The sequence below is a fragment of the Anolis carolinensis genome, chromosome 6 (assembly GCF_035594765.1).
Source record: "Anolis carolinensis isolate JA03-04 chromosome 6, rAnoCar3.1.pri, whole genome shotgun sequence".
NCBI lineage: Eukaryota > Metazoa > Chordata > Lepidosauria > Squamata > Dactyloidae > Anolis > Anolis carolinensis.
The window spans coordinates 2,103,273-2,123,068 of NC_085846.1; the positions used below are offsets into that span (position 1 = coordinate 2,103,273).

The following is a 19,796-nucleotide window of genomic DNA, read 5'->3' on the forward strand; positions in this document are numbered from 1 at the left end:
GGCTGAGTTTTTCCTGTTGTTTTTCGTCAATGCGACTGTCACCTGGGATGGCAACATCAATGATCCAAACCTTTTTCTTTTCCACAACTGTGATGTCTGGTGTGTTGTGTTCCAGAACTTTGTCAGTCTGGATTCGGAAGTCCCACAGTATCTTTGCGTGCCCATTTTCCAATACTTTTCCAGGTTTGTGACCCCACCAGTTCTTTTCTGCTGGCAGGTAGTACTTGAGGCATAAGTTCCAATGAATCATTTGGCCACATAGTTGTGCCTCTGTTTGTAGTCTGTCTATGCGATTTTCTTACAGCAGCTGAGGATATGATCAATGGTTTCGTCGGTTTCTTTGCACAGTCTGCATTTTGGGTCATCAGCCGATTTTTCGATCTTGGCCTGAATTGCCTTTGTTCTGATGGTTTGCTCCTGGGCTGCAAGGATCAGGCCTTCTGTCTTCTTCTTCAGGGTCCCATTTGTGAGCCAGAGCCAGGTCTTCTCCTTATTATTATTATTATTATTATTATTATTATCATCATCATCATCATCATCATCATTATCACCACCTTCTCTTGATAAAAACTTATCATATCACAAAGGATGACCACCTCACCCGCTTCATAGGAAATCTGCTATAAAACAGGAGCTTTTTGTTGAGTTTCAGGGCCAGAGAAACAGATGGCGAAAACAGGACAGCCTGCCTCAGGGGAGCGTGTTTGCTCCGTCCATGTTCAACATTGACACAAATGACCAGCCATTGCCAGAAGGCACAGAAAGTTTCATCTATGCTGACGATCGTGCCATCATTGCCCAAGCAGAGAGCTTTGAAATGGTTGAGCAGAAGTTCTCCAAAGCTTTAGGTGCTCTTACTGCCTATTACAGGGAAAAGCAGCTGATCTCTAATCCATCTAAAACGCAGACATGTGTTTTCCATCCTAAGAACAGACACTATCTCAAGCTCTGAGGATGACCTGGGAAGGAATCCTGCTAGAGCATTGCAGCACACCCAAATACTTGGGAGTCATTCTGGATCCTGCTCTGACTTACAAGAAGCACTGCTTGACTATCAAGCAAAACGTTGGTGCTGGAAATAATATCATACAAAAGCAGACTGGCACAACCTGGGGATCACAACCAGGCACAGTGAAGACATCTGCCCTTGCGCTTAGCTACTCTGCTGCTGAGTACGCATGCCCAGTATGGAATACATCTCACCACATTAAAACAATGGATGTGACTCCTAATGAGACATGCCATATTATCACAGGATGTCTACTCTCCACACCACTAGAGAAATTATACTGTTTAGCCAGTATTGCACCACCTGACCTCTGCCGGGAAGTAGCAGCCAGTAATGAGAAGGACCAAGGCAGTGACCTCTCCGACCCATCCTCTGTTCAGCTATCACAGAGATATCTCTGCTGCCCTGCAGACTAGGACACGGAACAATGGCTTCAAACTACAGGAAAGGAGATTCCACCTGAACATCAGGAAGAACTTCCTCACTGTGAGAGCTGTTCGACAGTGGAACTCTCTTCCCGGGGCCGTGGTGGAGGCTCCTTCCTTGGAGGCTTTTAAGCAGAGGCTGGATGGCCATCTGTCGGGGGTGCTTTGAATGCGATTTCCTGCTTCTTAGCAGGGGGTTGGACTAGATGGCCCATGTGGTCTCTTCCAACTCTACTATTCTATGATTCTATGATTCTATGAGCCAGCACGCCAATGCCTTAAATCAAGAAACAGCTTCCGAACATCTACAAAGATACTTGCAGGAACACCTCAGCAAGCAAGAGTCCAAAAGTGGCAGGGTAATACCCGGAACCTCAAGCCATGGTTGATACAGAATGAGAGACTCCCTCCTGGGAACACAGAAGACGGGGCGACTTGGAAGGCGCTGAACAGACTGCGCTCTGGGACCACGCGATGCAGAGCCAACCTTAAGAAATGCGGCCACAAAGTGGAGTCCACGACATGCGAGTGTGGAAAAGAGCAAACCACAGACCACTGACTGCAATGCAGCCTGAGCCCTGCCACATGCACAATGACCTTCTCACAGCCACACCAAAGGCACTCCAAGGGGCCAACTTCTGGTCAAAGGAATGACAAGTTTTTAACTTTGTCTTTTCAAATATCTGTACCCTCGGTTCGCTTCTGACACGATAAATAAATAAATTAGTTGCACATTAGGATAAGGTTCATGTACAAGGTTTTGTGGACGAATGGCTCAAGTATTTTATATTGTATTGTTTTAAATCTATTTATTGTACTTTGTTAAATTATCTAATTGTTTTAATTGCTTATGTTTTATCTTTTTGTATTGCATATTGGCATTGAATTTTGCCAGACTGTGAGCCGCCCCGAGTCATTTCGGGTGAGAAGGGCGGGATAGAAATGAGGGAAATAAATAAATAAATAAATAATTGGTTGAATGCCAAGTTTTTAAATATTTGTGCTTTTAAATACATTACAACTGTACCCTCGGTTTGCTTCTGACATGATAAATAAAATAAATCATCATCTTCATAATCTTTCCACCTTTTCCCCAGCAGCAACCTATTATTACTAGCTGTTACGAATGGTGTGAGTTGAACTCCAAAACACTTGGAGGGAGGGCCGGAGTTGACCCAGGCCTGCTCTAGGGGCATTGGCTTTAATTTGGTGGGTGGGATGGGGGTTTGCAAAAGACCCACCCCTATAAGATGGGCCTGTTGGTCAAGACTGGCCAGGACCAGTGGACTGACTGACAGGAGCCTTCCCTTCCAAACAACGTCAAGAAATACGGAGACATGTGTCATGATTTGCAAAGGCACTGTGCTGGGTGTATTAACTGGAAAATGAAGTGCATGCAGCCAATTGGCTGAACCTGCAAAGACCTGGGGATTGATTTGATACTGTTTCTGTTCTGCTGCTGCAGAACCAGTTTGGACAAGGTTTTAGTGCTGAACTGCTGGTGAAGAGAGCAGTGTACTCAGAGAGGCCTTGCTGTTTTGAGGCCTGTTTGCTGCTGAGAAAAGAGAAGAACCAGGACTGTATTCTTCTCTGAAGCAGATTTGTGGATTGAGGAAGGGCTGTTTATGACTGAGGACTTCAATAAGTGATCAGAGGCACCATCGTAAATACTACTTTTTTAATCTCTTGGAATCAGTAAAGTTCCTGTATTTTTGTTCTGCAAACCTGAGTGGCATGCTATTGTTCTGTGGGCGACTCTGGATTGAGGGCATATGTAAGAGCTTCCATTCATCATCATCAATCCGCTACAATATGGACCTGTTGAATCAACTGGGTGCCACATAATGGGTCTGGGCCCCACATGGTGCTATGGTCGACCTCAGAGCCAGCCATGGCGACCGGTGGCCCCACTGTCACAATGGGCTTCAGTGTCCCTATTTTGAGGGTCAAAAGAGAGGGCGGGACTGGGGTCTGGAAAGAGGGGAGCCCCAAGGAGAGCAGCAGGTAGGTCAGTGAGGGCGGAAGTGGGGAGCAAACGGGGCCGCCATTGAGGCCTGCTTTTGGGGGGGGGGGGCTTCCATAGGGTCCCTTCTATTGGGGTCTCCATTGAGGCCGGGGCTGGCTTCACATTAATCACACAATGGATATCATGAATTCACATGATGATGATGGTGGTGATAATTATAATACAGTAGAGTCTCACTTATCCAACATAAACAGGTCAGCAAAATGTTGGATAAATGAAAATGTTGGATAATAAAAAGGGATTATGGAAAAGCCTATTAAACATCAAATTATGTTATGATTTTACAAACTAAGCACCAAAACATGTTTTACAACAAATGGACAGAAAAAGCAGTTCAATACACAATAATGTTATGTAGCAATTACGGTATTTACGAATTTAGCACCAAAATATCACAATATATTGACAACATTGACTACAAAAACATTGACTGCTAAAAGGCAAACTGCGTTGGATAATACAGAACGTTGGATAAGCGAAGGTTGGATAAGTGAGACTCTACTGTAATTATAATAATTTTGTGTGACTGATGTGGGGCTAGCTTGGTCTTTTGAATGGACATGATGATGATAATTGTGTGTGATGTGGGGCTGGCTTGGGCCTTTAAATGGACATAATTGTGCTGATAATAATAAGAACAAGAACAACATTATACACATAATGATTGTGATAATAATAATAATAACAACAACATTATAATATATCTTTGTGTGCCTGATGTGGGGCTGGCTTGGTCTTTTGAATGGACATGATGATGATAATTTTGTGTGATGTGGGGCTGGCTTGGGCCTTTAAATGGACATAATGGTGCTGATAATAATAACAAGAACAACAACAACATTATAGACATAATGATTATGATAATAATAATAATAATAATAATAATAATAATAATAATAATAATAATAATAATAACATTATAATAATAATACCTTTGTGTGACTGATGTGGGGCTAGCTTGGTCTTTTGAATTGACATGATGATGATAATTGTGTCTGATGTGGGGCTGGCTTGGGCCTTTAAATGGACATAATGGTGCTGATAATAATAACAAGAACCATAACATTATAGACATAATGATTGTGATAATAATAATAATAATAATAATAATAATAATAATAATAATAACATTATAATATATCTTTGTGTGCCTGATGTGGGGCTGGCTTGGTCTTTTGAATGGACATGATGATGATAATTTTGTGTGATGTGGGGCTGGCTTGGGCCTTTAAATGGACATAATGGTGCTGATAATAATAACAACAAGAAAAACAACAACATTATACGCATAATGATTATGATAATAATAATAACAACAACATTATAATAATAATACCTTTGTGTGACTAATGTGGGGCTGGCTTGGTCTTTTGAATTGACATGATGATGATAATTGTGTCTGATGTGGGGCTGGCTTGGGCCTTTAAATGGACATAATGGTGCTGATAATAATAACAAGAACAACAACAACATTATAGACATAATGATTATGATAATAATAATAATAATAATAATAATAATAATAATAATAATAACAACAACATTATAATAATAATACCTTTGTGTGACTAATGTGGGGCTGGCTTGGTCTTTTGAATTGACATGATGATGATAATTGTGTCTGATGTGGGGCTGGCTTGGGCCTTTAAATGGACATAATGGTGCTGATAATAATAACAACAAGAACAACAACATTATAGACATAATGATTATGATAATAATAATAATAATAATAATAATAACAACAACAACATTATAATAATAATACCTTTGTGTGACTGATGTGGGGCTGGCTTGGTCTTTTGAATGGACATGATGATGATAATTGTGTGTGATGTGGGGCTGGCTTGGGCCTTTAAATGGACATAATGGTGCTGATAATAATAACAACAAGAACAACAACATTATAGACATAATGATAATGATAATAATAATAATAATAATAATAATAATAATAATAATAATAACAACAACATTATAATAATAATACCTTTGTGTGACTGATGTGGGGCTGGCTTGGTCTTTTGAATGGACATGATGATGATAATTGTGTGTGATGTGGGGCTGGCTTGGGCCTTTAAATGGACATAATGGTGCTGATAATAATAACAACAAGAACAACAACATTATAGACATAATGATTATGATAATAATAACAACAACAACATTATAATAATATCTTTGTGTGACTGATGTGGGGCTGGCTTGGTCTTTTGAATGGACATGATGATGATAATTTTGTGTGATGTGGGGCTGGCTTGGACATAATGGTGCTGATAACAATAATAACAACAACAAGAACAACAACATTATAGACATAATGATTATGATAATAATAATAATAACAACAACATAATAATAATAATAACAATAATAATAATAATAATAACTTTGTGTGACTGTTGTGGGGCTGGCTTGGTGTTTTGAATGGACATAATGGTGCTGATAATAACAGCAACAAGAAAACAACAATATTATAGACATAATGATTATGATAATAATAACAACAACATTATAATAATACCTTTGTGTGACATGTGGAGTTGGCTTGCGCTTTTGAATCGACATGATAATGATGATGACAGGACTTGTTTAGGCCAGGACTTGGGCCTTTCAGACGTTTTGGCCTCCAACTCCCAGAATTCCTCCCTGTTGGCGAGGATGAGCAGGGCTTCTGGGAATTGAAGTCTAATCCGAGTGGCGGGACCAAGCGCAGCCAAGGGAATTGTGGGTAGGGAGCCGTGTTGCCTTGACAACCGGGCCTAGTCTCCCAGCAAGAGCCTGGCTGTGAGGGCGGCTTCCCGGCGGATTGTGGGTAAAGTCAATTTATTGTGGGTCAAGGGGGTTAATAACAATAATAACAATAACAAAAGCAATTAATAACAATAATGGCCGACGTTTCTCTCTCTGGGAGCATCTACATCAGGCTTTGGCCAACTTGGGCCTTGCCTCCAGGTGTTTTGGACTGCAACTCCCACCATTCCTCACCGCCTCAGGCCCTTTCCTTTTGCCCCTCAGCCGCTTAAGCGGCTGAGGGGCAAAAGGAAGGGGCCTGAGGCGGTGAGGAATGGTGGGAGTTGCAGTCCAAAACACCTGGAGGCAAGGCCCAAGTTGTCACAGTAGAAGGAATTAAGGGACACAAGAGGGTGCTGTGGGGCAGGTCTGGACATCACTGCCCTCCCCTAAACCCCTGCAGCCGGTCAGTCAGGTCAGCAAAAGGGCAGAGAAACCTCATGCCAGCAGTGACCTTTGTCATGGACAGAGAACCTTCTCCACACACCAGAGGCCCAGGCCCCTTCTCCGTCTTGGTGGCCTGGACACCTAAATGCCGTGTCCAGATACATCATTATATAGATATAGATACAGGGATGTTGTGTGTTTTTCGTGCTGTGTGGCCATGTTCCGGAAGCATTCTCTCCTGACGTTTCGCCCACATCTATGGCAGGCATCCTCAGAGGTTGTGAGGCATGGAGAAACTAGGGACCACCAAACGCAGCATTGCCCAAACAGGAGTCAAAGAATATGAAAGGCACTGTAGACCAGGGGTCCTCAAACTTTTTAAGCCGAGGGCCGGTCCACAATCCTTATAATAATAATAATAATAATAATAATAATAATGGTGGGATCACAAACCTGCAAAAGTATTGGAAAATGAGCACGCAAAGATACTGTGGGACTTCCGAATCCAGACTGACAAAGTTCTGGAACACAACACACCAGACATCACAGTTGTGGAAAAGAACAAGGTTTGGATCATTGATGTTGCCATCCCAGGTGACAGTCGCATAGATGAAAAACAACAGGAAAAACTCAGCCGCTATCAGGACCTCAAGATTGAACTTCAAAGACTCTGGCAGAAACCAGTACAGGTGGTCCCGGTGGTGATGGGCACACTGGGTGCTGTGCCAAAAGATCTCAGCCGGCATTTGGAAACAATAGACATTGACAAAATCACCATCTGCCAACTGCAAAAGGCCACCCTACTGGGATCTGCACACATCATCAGAAAATACATCACACAGTCCTAGACACTTGGGAAGTGTTCGACTTGTGGTTTTGCGAAACGAAATCCAGCATATCTATCTTGTTTGCTGTGCCATACAACGTTGTTGTGTTGATAATAATAATAATAATAATTTTATTCTTATATCCCGCCCCATCTCCCCGGAGGGACTCGGGGCGGCTTACATGGGGCCATGCCCAGACACGACAGCACAAATCAGATAAAACATTAAACCGAGCAGTAAAACTTCAACATGATTAAAAACAGTCATAAAAGTCAATATACACAATAATATTAAAATCCCGATTTGGGTCAAAAAATCCAGGCCAATCCTTCATACTGTTGAGGGGCCAGATTATCATTTGGAAAAAAAAAATACAAACAAATTTCGACGCACGCTGCACATGTCTTATTTGTAGTGCAAAAACAACAAGAACAATGAAAGAACAATACAATATTTAAAAATAAAAACAATTTTAACCAACATACATTTATCAGGATTTCAATGGAAAATGTGGTCCTGCTTCTGGCCAATGAGATAGTCAAGAGAATTAGGGTTGTTGTTGTTGTTGTTGTTGTGTGCCTTCAAGTCATTTCAGATTTCGGCGAGCTTAAGTCTAAAATGTATTTATTTATTATTTATTTATTTACTGCCTTTATTTACTACATTTGTATCACACCCTTCTCACCCCAAAGGGGACTCAGAGTGGCTTACAAATTATATGTACATACAATATATTATATTATTAGCATAGCACAATATTAGCATTATATATTACTATATTAAACTATACCACTATACTGTAATATTATTAGTAATATTATATGTAATATAGAATATATAATTAATATTATTATATGGTATTATTATTAGTGTTATATTGTATTACATTATAATATTATCAATATTATATGTATATACCATATATTATATTATAAAACTGAGGGCGGGGGCCAGGTAAATGACCTCGGAGGGCCGCATCCGGCCCCCGGGCCTTAGTTTGGGGACCCCTGCTGTAGACTAATTCAACCAGAGAAATCAGCCATATCAGAGCACTTGATGAACCAACCTGGGCACAGTATATTATTTGAGAACACAGAAATGCTTGACTACCCCAACAACTATCATGTCAGACAACACAGAGAAGCCATTGAAATCCACAAGCATGTGGACAACTTCAACAAAAAGGAGGAAACCATGGAAAGGAACAAAATCTGGCTACCAGTATTAAAAAAACTCAAAAATCAGAACAGTAGATGGGAAGCAACACTCTGAGGGCAGAGGAGCCCCAATGACGGCTAATGACTCTGAACAAAGGATGCCCTCCAGGCAAGAGACAAACCTTTCCAATGCTAATTAGGGTGATTAACTGAAACATTAGCGCTGGCTTCCAACTGACAAAGGACTCTTGTCACACCCTGGACTCTCCACAGATATATATTTACCTTCCTTGCCTAGTCTCTCCATGCCTCACAACCTCTGAGGATGCCTGCCATAGATGTGGGCGAAACGTCAGGAGGGAATACTTCTGGAACATGAGCACACAGCCCGAAAGACATACAACAACCCTGTGATCCCGGACATGAAAGCCTTCGACAACACATAGATACAAGGATGTTGTGTGTTTTCCGGGCTGTATGGCCATGTTCCAGAAGCATTCTCTCCTGACGTTTCGCCCACATCTGTGGCAGGCATCCTCAGAGGTTATGGGGTACAGTCTTCCCTCACTACTTCGCTTTTTGCGGATTCGTTCTTTCGCGGTTTTTCAATAAACCCTAAAATCTATATATATAAAAGAGTGATGGCATCACGGCGACCCACAAAACAACAAAACTACAGGCCCCCCAACCTCGATATTTGACAACACAACCCATCATCCACGCCTCTAGGTTGATACAACAAACGAAAAGAAAAATAAAGTCCTAATTAGAGGGAGAGGAATAATTGCTTTTATCCAATTGCTGCCAGTTAGAAGGCTAAGCTCCTCCAACTTGGTCTCCTAGCAACCCAATAAAAAATAATTAAAAACACTAAAAAATAATTAAAAACACTAAAAAATTAATACAATAAAATACTATAATAACAGAAAATAACTAAAAATAATACAAGAAAATAATAAATATAATAAAAAGATAACTTACAATAAAATTAATAAAAAATACAAATAACGTCAAATAAAAATTACACAACAATTTTTAACCAATACCACCACCACTTTGCCACAGCAACGCGTGGCCGGGCACAGCTAGTAATATTATAAATCATAAATAATTACAATTTACAGCCTAAGGAAGGGAGGTAGGAGAAGCCGAAGGGAGAGAAAAGGAGCCCAGGCGGCAACGGGAGGAGAAGGAGGCGATTTATCAACACACAATTGGTTGATAAAGACTTAAAATAGTGTATAACTACTCAGGTAAAGGTAAAGGTTTTCCCCTGACAATAGGTCCAGTTGTGACCGACTCTGGGAGTTGGTGCTCATCTCCATTTCTAAGCTGAAGAGCTGGCATTGTCCGTAGACACCTCCAAGGACATGTGGCCATAGGCATGACTGCATGGAACACCGTTACCTTCCCGCCTGAGCAGTATCTGTTGATCTACTCACATTGGCATGTTTTCGAACTGCTAGGTTGGCAGGAGCTGGGGCTAACAGCGGGCGCTCATTCCGCTCCCGGGATTTGAACCTGGCACCTTTTGGTCCGCAAGTTCAGCAGCTCAGCGCTTTAACACACTGTGCCACCAGGGGCCCCCTATAACTACTCAAATAATGTATAAATATTAAAATAAATATAGTGTCCCTACTTCATGGATTTTCACTTATTGTGGGTGGTCCTGGAACGTAATCCCCACGATAAGTGAGGGAACACTGTATACCTCACAACCTCTGAGGATGCCTGCCATAGATGTGGGCGCAATGTCAGGAGAGAATGCTTCTGCAACAAGGCCATACAGCCTGCAAAACACACAACTTCCCTGTGATTCCGGCCTTGAAAGCCTTCAACAACACATTGATACTGATACAGATACAGATATAGGGGTTCAAACCACTCCTGAAAATTTTCAGGTAAAAAAAACCCCTGATGGTTGGTGTTGTATTATTACTCATTTGTTCTGATTGTATGTGTTTTACTGTATAAATGTTTAAATTGTTTATTTAATTTGATGTTATTATGGTTTCGGGCCCCTGGTGGCACAGTGTGTTAAAAGCGCTGAGCTGCTGAACTTGCGGACCAAAAGGTCCCAGGTTCAAATCCCGGGAGCGGAATGAGCTGTTAGCCCCAGCTCCTGCCAACCTAGCAGTTCGAAAACATGCCCATGTGAGTAGATCAATAGGTACCGCTCCGGCAGGAAGGTAACAGCACTCCATGCAGTCATGCCGGCCACATGACCTTGGAGGTGTCTACGGACAACGCTGGCTCTTCGGCTTAGAAATGGAGATGAGCACCAACCCCCAGAGTGTGAGTAGATCAATAGGTACTGCTCCAGCGGGAAGGTAACGGCGCTCCATGCAGTCAAGCCAGTGGCCACATGACCTTGGAGGTGTCTACGGACAACGCTGGCTCTTTGGCTTAGAAATGGAGATGAGCAGCAACCCCAAGAGTCGGTCACGACTGGACTTAATGTCAGGGGAAAACCTTTCCCTTTCCTATTATTGTTTTTGTTTTGATAATCGTTGTAATTGTTTTACTCTGTTTGGTTTTGGGCATTGCCCCATGTTAGCTGCCCCGAGTCCCTTCGGGGAGATGGTGGCGGGATAGAAAAATGAATTATTATTATTATTATTATTATTATTATTATTATTATTATTATTATGTTCACTGATTAACCAAATCCCGATGCTGTCAAGTCTATGAGAAGCAAAAATGATAGTCCCTCCTTAACTGCAAGCACGATCTCCACCAAATTTGGATTATCCATGCTATCATTACCCACCTTTCTACCAATTTATGCTGCAATAGCTGGCATTGACCATAGTGGAAACTGCGCAGGATGGGACGGGATGGGACGGGGAATTTGGCCTGAATTGAAGGTGGAAACTGTGGAAACAGAGGTGTCTGCCACTGGTTCATCTAGTCCAGTGGTTCCCAGCCTTTTTTTGACTAGGGGCCACTTGACCAGGGACCATTCTCCAACATGAGCACTAAAAGGGTTACGAATCAGTTGTTGGTCAACTTTGTTACAGATTGATGATGATAAATGGAAGCTCTTGTGTGTGCCCGCGATCCAGAGTCGCCCGCAGAACAATAACATGCCACTCAGGTTTGCAGAACAAAAATACAGGAAATTTACTGATTCCAAGAGATAAAAACAGTAGTATTTACAATGGTCCCTCTGATCACTTGCAGAAGTCCTCAGTCATAAACAGTCCGCTCTCAGTCCACAAATCTGCTTAAGAGAAGAACACAGTCCTGTTTCCTCATCCTTTCTTCCCAGCAGCAAACAGGCCTCAGTATAGCAAGGCCTCTCTGAGTACACACTGCTCTCTAGCAGTACTCAGCCAGCAATGAAAAACTTGTCCAAACTGGTGCTGCAGCAGCAGAACAGAAACAGCATCAAAATCAATCCCCATGTCTTTACAGACTGAGCCAATTGGTTTCATGCTCTCTAGTTTCTGAGACAGAACATATGCCACCCAGTAGTTGCCATCTGCTTGCCCACAGAAAAACATATTTAATCATCTAGAGCTGATTTTCCCCACATCTCGTGGACCTTATTTTAGGTCTCGTGGACCACCAGTGGGCCGTGGCCCACAGGTTGGGAAGCATTGATCTAATCCAAGCCCTGCCAAAGAAACCATGGGACAGGAGCAAAGAGAAGAAGCTGTGCCATTGTTAGACCTTGGAGTTCATATGACCAAGACTGTTTCTTATGACCAAGTGTGATGACTCATGGGCCATGTAGTCCCGTTCCTAGTACTGTTGTGACAGATGAAGAGGAAAACTTGGGTTTCCCACCGTTTCTGCCAGATTTGGAGCCCTTGCAGCTGCAGGATGTTTGCCCACAAGAAGTCAGCCAAACAAGCCTTGAACAGAAATCTCCCCCATTTTCTCGCCGCCTTTATTATAATCAAGATAGAAGCGCTCGGGAGGCGACTCGCCGGAGCGCCCAGATAGCTGCCAGACAATTAGATGATTAAGTCTGTTTCCCTTGGGAAAGTTTAAGGAGTCCTGCATCTGGACACAGTATAGGTTTCGGTTCTTGTTCCCCAGAGAAAGTGTGCTTTGGCGGGAAAACAAGATCCTATATAGGTGTTTGGCCACAAAGGATTCCTTGCGGAGTCAATTCGTCAGCTCGTGGAGTGAGAGCGTGTGTAGACTTCGTACTCCAGTTCCCAGCTCCTGAATCAAGTTCCCAGCCCTGCCTTGTTCCACGGATTTCTATGGACTCAGTTCTTGTTCCACGAATGCCTTGTTTCAAGTTGGACCTTGCCAAGTCTCAAGTCTTGCCTTGCCTTGCGTTTTAAACCACGGACCCTGCTTCTCGGATTCCAGCCTTGTTTTCCTTTCCTTCGGATTTACCTTAAGCCTCAAAGACTATGGACAGTTCCCCACACTATTGCTTGCCAAATAGTGTGTGTTTCGGTGAAGTGGATTATAACTTTGGACTTTAATATCATATATTGGACATTGTTTTCCTGGACTATATTTGACCTTTCCTGAAAGGACTACTTCTGAACTATATCCTACACTTGTTTTTATTGACTTTATATATTTCTTTAATAAAGATATTAGATAGATTCTGGCCTCTGCGTATGGTTATTGGTGCTCTGCAGCCTGGGTCCTGACACCAAGTGAAAGTTCAATTAGTGCAAAATCCACAAATTCCAAGGCCTGTGGATAAGGAGAGGCGTCTAAGATTTCAACCCAAATGGTTCAGCAGATTTCCCTGGTTGGCCTACTCATGTCATGCACAAGGTGTGCTCTGGAAGTACGGTGTGGTGTTTGGTCATCAGAAGCTTGAGGCATTGGTGGCTAAACCATTTGTGCAATGGAAAGATACAATAGAAGTCTTCAATAGACACCAAAATCAGTGTCCCATCAGAACAACTTGTGCTTGACTAACAACTTCTTGCTCATTCACAGTTGAAAATGCCTTGATGTAAGGAAATAAGAAGAAAACAGAAAGAAACGTCTGCTTATTGTGGAAACGATTGTGCTTTGTCAGGAGACACTTGAGGGGTGGGGGGGATTCAACCCTTCTTGAATTTTTTTCAACCCCTTTGCATGCCTTAGGCTTTGGCAGCTTCCACTATAGTCTCTTCCACTGTGCCAGCTACTGCTAATACAGTAGAGTCTCACTTATCCAACATAAACGGGCCGGCAGAACATTGGATAAGCGAATATGTTGGATAATAAGGAGAGATTAAGAAAATGCCTATTAAACATCAAAATAGGTTATGATTTTATTTATTTATTTATTTATTTCCATCATTTCTACGCCGCCCTTCTCACCCGAAGGGACTCAGGGCGGCTCACAATCTGGCAAAATTCAATGCCATATATAGTACAAAAGATAAAACATAGGCAGTTAAAAAAATCAATTTAGCATAATACAATACATACATGCAAAACAGTACAATAAAATTTTTACAAATTAAGCACCAAAGCATCATATTATACAACAAATTTGACAGAAAAAGTAGTTCATTACACATTAATGCGATGTAGTAATTACTGTGTTTACGAATTTAGCACCAAAATATCACAATGCATTGAAAACATTGACTACAAAAATGCGTTGGATAATCCAGAACGTTGGATAAGTGAGACTCTACTCTATTGCAAATTTGCTTGAGATCATGCTTGCAGTTCTGGGTGAACTCTAATTTTTGTTTCTCATAGACTTGGCAGCAGGATCTGATTCACTAGTTAAAATTCATGAGTAAACCAGGATTTATTTATTTTTTTGTCCTGAAAAATTTGGGCGGTGGTTTGAACTCCTAAACCGCCCCCTTGGCTACGGGCTTGGAGAAAGAGGGCAAATGGGGTGCCATTGTTTGGGGGGGGCAGGCCTAGGGCAGGTGTTTTGGACTTCAACTCTGCATCAGAGGGACGGTGAAGCCTGAGGGTCTTCCTTCTGCCTCCCAATAAATGCATCCCAAGGCTGTGAAAGGTGAGCAGGAGGAGCTAGCTAGGGTTACCTCCTCGTCCTTTAAGCCTGGGGGCCGGAATGGTCCCTCTGACCTTTAGAAGGGTCTAAATTTAGGCCAAGGCTTTGGCGGAAGGGCCTGGCACCAAATGCAAAGGAGCCAAAGCAAGGGCACGAAGGAAGGAAAGGAAGGAAGGGATCCTGCCTTTAATGCAAACGTTTGGGTTTTGGGGAAAGGCTCTGCCCCGTGCGTGACTCATCCCGGCTTGGCCACCAGCCGCTCTCCTTCCTCGCCAGCCCCGTGGGTGGGTTTGGCTGGCATCCCGTGCCTTGCCCTGCTATTCAGGAGAAAGCCCTGCTATAAGGCATGATTCACGGGCCCGGATGCGGGATCCGCGGAGGAGAAGGGGGCCCCGGGCGTGTGGGCCCTTTGCCCAGAGTAAACGCGGAGGAGAGGAGGACGTTGGATCAGGAGGGGCGCCCAGGAAGCCGGCCGTGGCGTCCTGCCATCCGTGCAGCCAGATGGAGAGATCCGTGGATGCGCGGATGGAGGCGGCCACTGCCTAGCCCCTTTTCAGAAGCCAATTATAGGCAGTTTAACGGAGGGGAGCCCAAGGCAGGTCGGCTCGGTTTCTAAGGAAGATGCGTTCCCAAGGAAAGAGGAGCATACCTGCAATGCTCGTATTGACTTGAGTCTAATGCGCTATTGAATCCCATGCGCACATCAATATTCAAAACCCACAAAACAGAAAAGTATTTGCTGCTCAATGTCATGCACTCTGGCCAAAAAAGATGTGCATTGCAGTGACCACCTGCATAGGATTCCTCCTTTCAAAACAATAACATCGGAACACCAAAGTTTCCAGCAATGGAAAGGAAAACTATGCTGCAGAATGAATGCACTTTCATTGCCTTGGTTCAATGCCATGGAGTCCTGGGGGGATGTAGTTTGACAAGGTTTTGAGCCTTCTCTGCCAACGAATGCTGGTGTCTCGCCACTAAGATTGCCATAGCATGCAAATTTAATGCACACCCTAATTTTGGTGAGGTAATTTAGCCCCAAAAAATAGGTAAGCATTAGATTAGAGTAACTACAGTATGGCCCACTTTTCTCCCAACGAACTATCCAAAGTCGCTCTCTCCATCAGCCTAATAATAATAATAATAATAATAATAATAATAATAATAATAATAATAATAATAATAATAATAATAATGGGATCTGTGTGCATCATCTGAAAATACATCAAACAGTCCTAAGCGCTTGGGAAGTGTTCGACTTGTGATTTTGTGACACAAAATCCAGCATATCTATCTTGTTCGCTGTGTCATACTATGTTGTTGTGTCAATAATAATAATCATCATCATCATCATCATGAATTTATTACCCACCTCTCCCTGCAGCTTGAGGTGAGGTACAATATGATTAAAACAAGAGTTAAGATAATAATAATAATAATAATAAAAATAAAAATTACGATCTGCCAACTGCAAAAGGCCACCCTGCTGGGATCTGCACGCATCATCCGAAAATACATCACACAGTCCTAGACACTTGGGAAGTGTTCGACTTGTGGTTTTGTGAAACGAAATCCAGCATGTCTATCTTGTTTGCTGTGTCATACAACATCGTTGTGTCAATAATAATAATAATAATAATAATAATAATAGTGCAGTTTTCTGGCATTGTATATTTCTGCCGCTTCTGTGACTATTCATTTGGACATCACACAGTCCTAGACATTTGGGAAGTGTTCGACTTGTGATTTTGTGATATGAAATCCAGCATATCTATCTTGTTTGCTGTGTCATAATAAAATAATAGTAATAATAATAATAATAATAATAATAATAATAATAATAATAATAATAATAATAATAATAAATGTATTGTCCGCCTCTCCCTGTAGCTTGAGGCAGGATACAGATACTAATAATAATAATCCTTTCCTATCCCATTTGTCGTTGATCCACTCCTTTGGGCTTCATGCAAATCTACCAACAACAACAACAACAACACCATTTGGATGCCATGCCTGGCAAGCAAGGAGAGCCCAGCTGCATCCCGCAGGCCTTGCAGTTTTGCTCTCTCCTGGGCCCATACATTGCCTGCTCCAGGGGTTTGTCCTTCAGAGCCACAGCTCCCCACATCCCTCTCCTGTCCATGCCAGCCCAGTGCAGATAAAAAGCCAGGGGTTGAATGCCTTGGCCAGCGTCAGGCCTCAGAGAGTCACAGTGCATTGGCGGTGCCTTGGGTTCAGATCCTTCCTGTGCCATTGGCAACTCTGGGAGAAATCCCACATAAAGCAACTCCACAAGACAGTGGTCACTATAAAGATACACTCAACATGGAGTCCAGGGAAGAGTTGCCTTGGACAGACAGAAGCCACACCATTTATTATATTTTATTTATTTATCTACTTCCCAACTATTCTATCTATCAATCTGTCTATCTATCTATCTACCTCCCATCTAATCTATCTACTACCTACCTATCCTATCTATCTACCTATTTATCTCTCTCCCCTATCTATCATACCTACCTCCCAATTATCTATAATCTATCACCTACCTATTCTACCTATCTATCACACAATTGTCTTATCTATCTACCTTCCATCTAATCCTTCTATCATCTACCAACCTATCCTATCTATTTACCTCTCTATCTGTCTATTGCTCAGTTATTTATCTATTTACCTCCCATCTCACCTATCTATCATCTACCTACCTATCCTATCTACCTATGTATTGTATCTACTTCCCAATTATCTACCTCCCATCTAATCTACCTACCTACCTATCCTTTCTATCTAGCATATCTACCTCCCAATTATCTAATCTAGCTATCTACTGCACAACTATCTTATCTATCTAGCATCTAATCTAGCTATCTACTACGTATTTTATCTATCTATCCCCCATCTAATCTATCATCTACTTACCTATCTTATCTATCTATGGTATCTACCTCCCAATTATCGAATCTATCTATCTACCGCACAACTATCCTATCTATCTATCTATCTATCTATCTATCTATCTATCTATCTATCTATCTATCTATCTATCTATATCTCCCATCTAATCTATCTACAACCTATCCCAGCTAGCTAGCTGTGGCACAACTATCTTATCTATTTATTTATTTATCTATCTATCTATTTACCTCCCATCTGGGGCCCCTGGTGACACAGTGCGTTAAAGTGCTGAGCTGCTGAACTTGCGGACCAAAAGGTGCCAGGTTCAAATCCCGGGAGCGGAATGAGCGCCCAACTGTCTATCTGTCTACCTACCTACCCTATCCATCAACCTCCCAACTATCTTATCCTATCCTTATCCTATCTCCCTACCTATTATTTCTTTCTATCTACCCAACTGTCTACCTACCTACCTATCTGTCCTATCCATCAACCTCCCAACTATCTTATCCTATCATCTGCCTAAATACCTATTATTTCTATCTATCTACCCAACTGTCTACCTACCTATCCTATCCATCAACCTCCCAACTATCTTATCCTACCATCTACCTACCTACCTATTCTTTCTATCTACTCAACTGCCTACCTACCTACCTATCCTATCCATCAACCTCCCAACTATCTTATCCTATCCTCTACCTACCTACCTATTCTTTCTTTCTATCAACCCAACTGTCTACCTACCTATCCTATCCTATCCATCAACCTCCCAACTATCTTATCCTACCATCTACCTACCTACCTATTCTTTCTATCTACTCAACTGTCTACCTACCTATCCTATCCTATCCATCAACCTCCCAACTATCTTATCCTATCATCTACCTACCTTTTATTTCTTTCTATCTACCCAACTGTCTACCTACCTTCCTACCTACCTTCCTATCCTATCCATCAACCTCCCAACTATCTTATCCTATCATCTATCTATTATTTCTTTCTATCTACCCAACTGTCTGCCTACCTACCTACCTATCCTATCCATCGACCTCCCAACTATCATATTCTACCATCTACCTACCTAGCTATTTTTTCTTTCTATCTACCCAACTGTCTACCTACCTATCCTATCCTATCCATCAACCTCCCAACTATCATATTCTACCATCTACCTACCTAGCTATTTTTTCTTTCTATCTACCCAACTGTCTACCTACCTATCCTATCCATCAACCTCCCAACTATCTTATCCTATCATCTACCTACCTTTTATTTATTTCTATCTACCCAACTGTCTACCTACCTACCTACCTACCTTCCTATCCTATCCATCAACCTCCCAACTATCTTATCCTATAATCTACCTATTATTTCTTTCTATCTACCCAACTGTCTACCTACCTTCCTATCCTATCCTATCCTATCCTATCCATCAACCTCCCAACTATCTTATCCTATCAACTACCTACCTACCTATTCTTTCTATCTACCCAACTACGGTTTCTATCTGCCTACCTACCTACCTATCCTATCCATCAACCTCCCAACTATCTTATCCTATCAACTACCTACCTACCTATTCTTTCTATCTACCCAACTACGGTTTCTATCTGTCTACCTACCTTCCTATCCTATCCTATCCTATCCATCAACCTCCCAACTATCTTATCCTATCAACTACCTACCTACCTATTCTTTCTATCTACCCAACTACGGTTTCTATCTGTCTACCTACCTTCCTATCCTATCCTATCCTATCCATCAACCTCCCAACTATCTTATCCTATCAACTACCTACCTAGCTATTCTTTCTATCTACCCAACTACGGTTTCTATCTGTCTACCTACCTTCCTATCCTATCCTATCCTATCCATCAACCTCCCAACTATCTTATCCTATCAACTACCTACCTACCTATTCTTTCTATCTACCCAACTACGGTTTCTATCTGTCTACCTACCTACCTATCCTATCCATCAACCTCCCAGCTATCATATCCTACCATCTACCTACCTACCTATTCTTTCTTTCTATCTGCCCAACTGTCTGTCTGTCTACCTACTTGCCTATCTATCCTATCCATCAACCTCCCAACTATCTTATCTTATCTCTTTATCTTATCTCTCTATGTATCAGTCTATCTACAGATCCCTGCCTGTGGCATTTCCGCGCCACCCCTCCGCCCACCGAGAGCCTCGGAGACATTAGAACAGCTCGGAACATTTCAAATATCAACGGCAGGGATCACGACTTCTCAAACAAATCGAAGCACGCCTTACAGAAATCGTGCGGAAACCCTCCTCCTCCTCCTTCCCTCGCT

The 19,796-nt window shown here is 42.1% G+C and overlaps 1 protein-coding gene and 1 long non-coding RNA gene across 2 annotated transcripts in view; one reads left to right on the forward strand and one right to left on the reverse strand.

Annotated features, from left to right (window-relative positions):
• The first annotated feature begins 6,243 nt into the window (after positions 1-6,243).
• eno3 (enolase 3) overlaps positions 6,244-19,796 on the forward strand; it is a 31,612-nt gene continuing 18,059 nt past the window's right edge. Inside the window, exon 1 of the mRNA XM_062957337.1 lies at positions 6,244-6,275. The gene's annotated coding sequence lies outside the window, so the exon portion shown is untranslated. The remainder of the gene's footprint in view (positions 6,276-19,796) is intronic.
• LOC134292421 (uncharacterized) lies at positions 13,852-19,614 on the reverse strand. Its single transcript, XR_009999663.1, has 2 exons — positions 18,693-19,614; positions 13,852-18,602 (listed from the first exon to the last, which is right to left on the reverse strand). It is a non-coding gene; the product is annotated as an uncharacterized LOC134292421 (long non-coding RNA).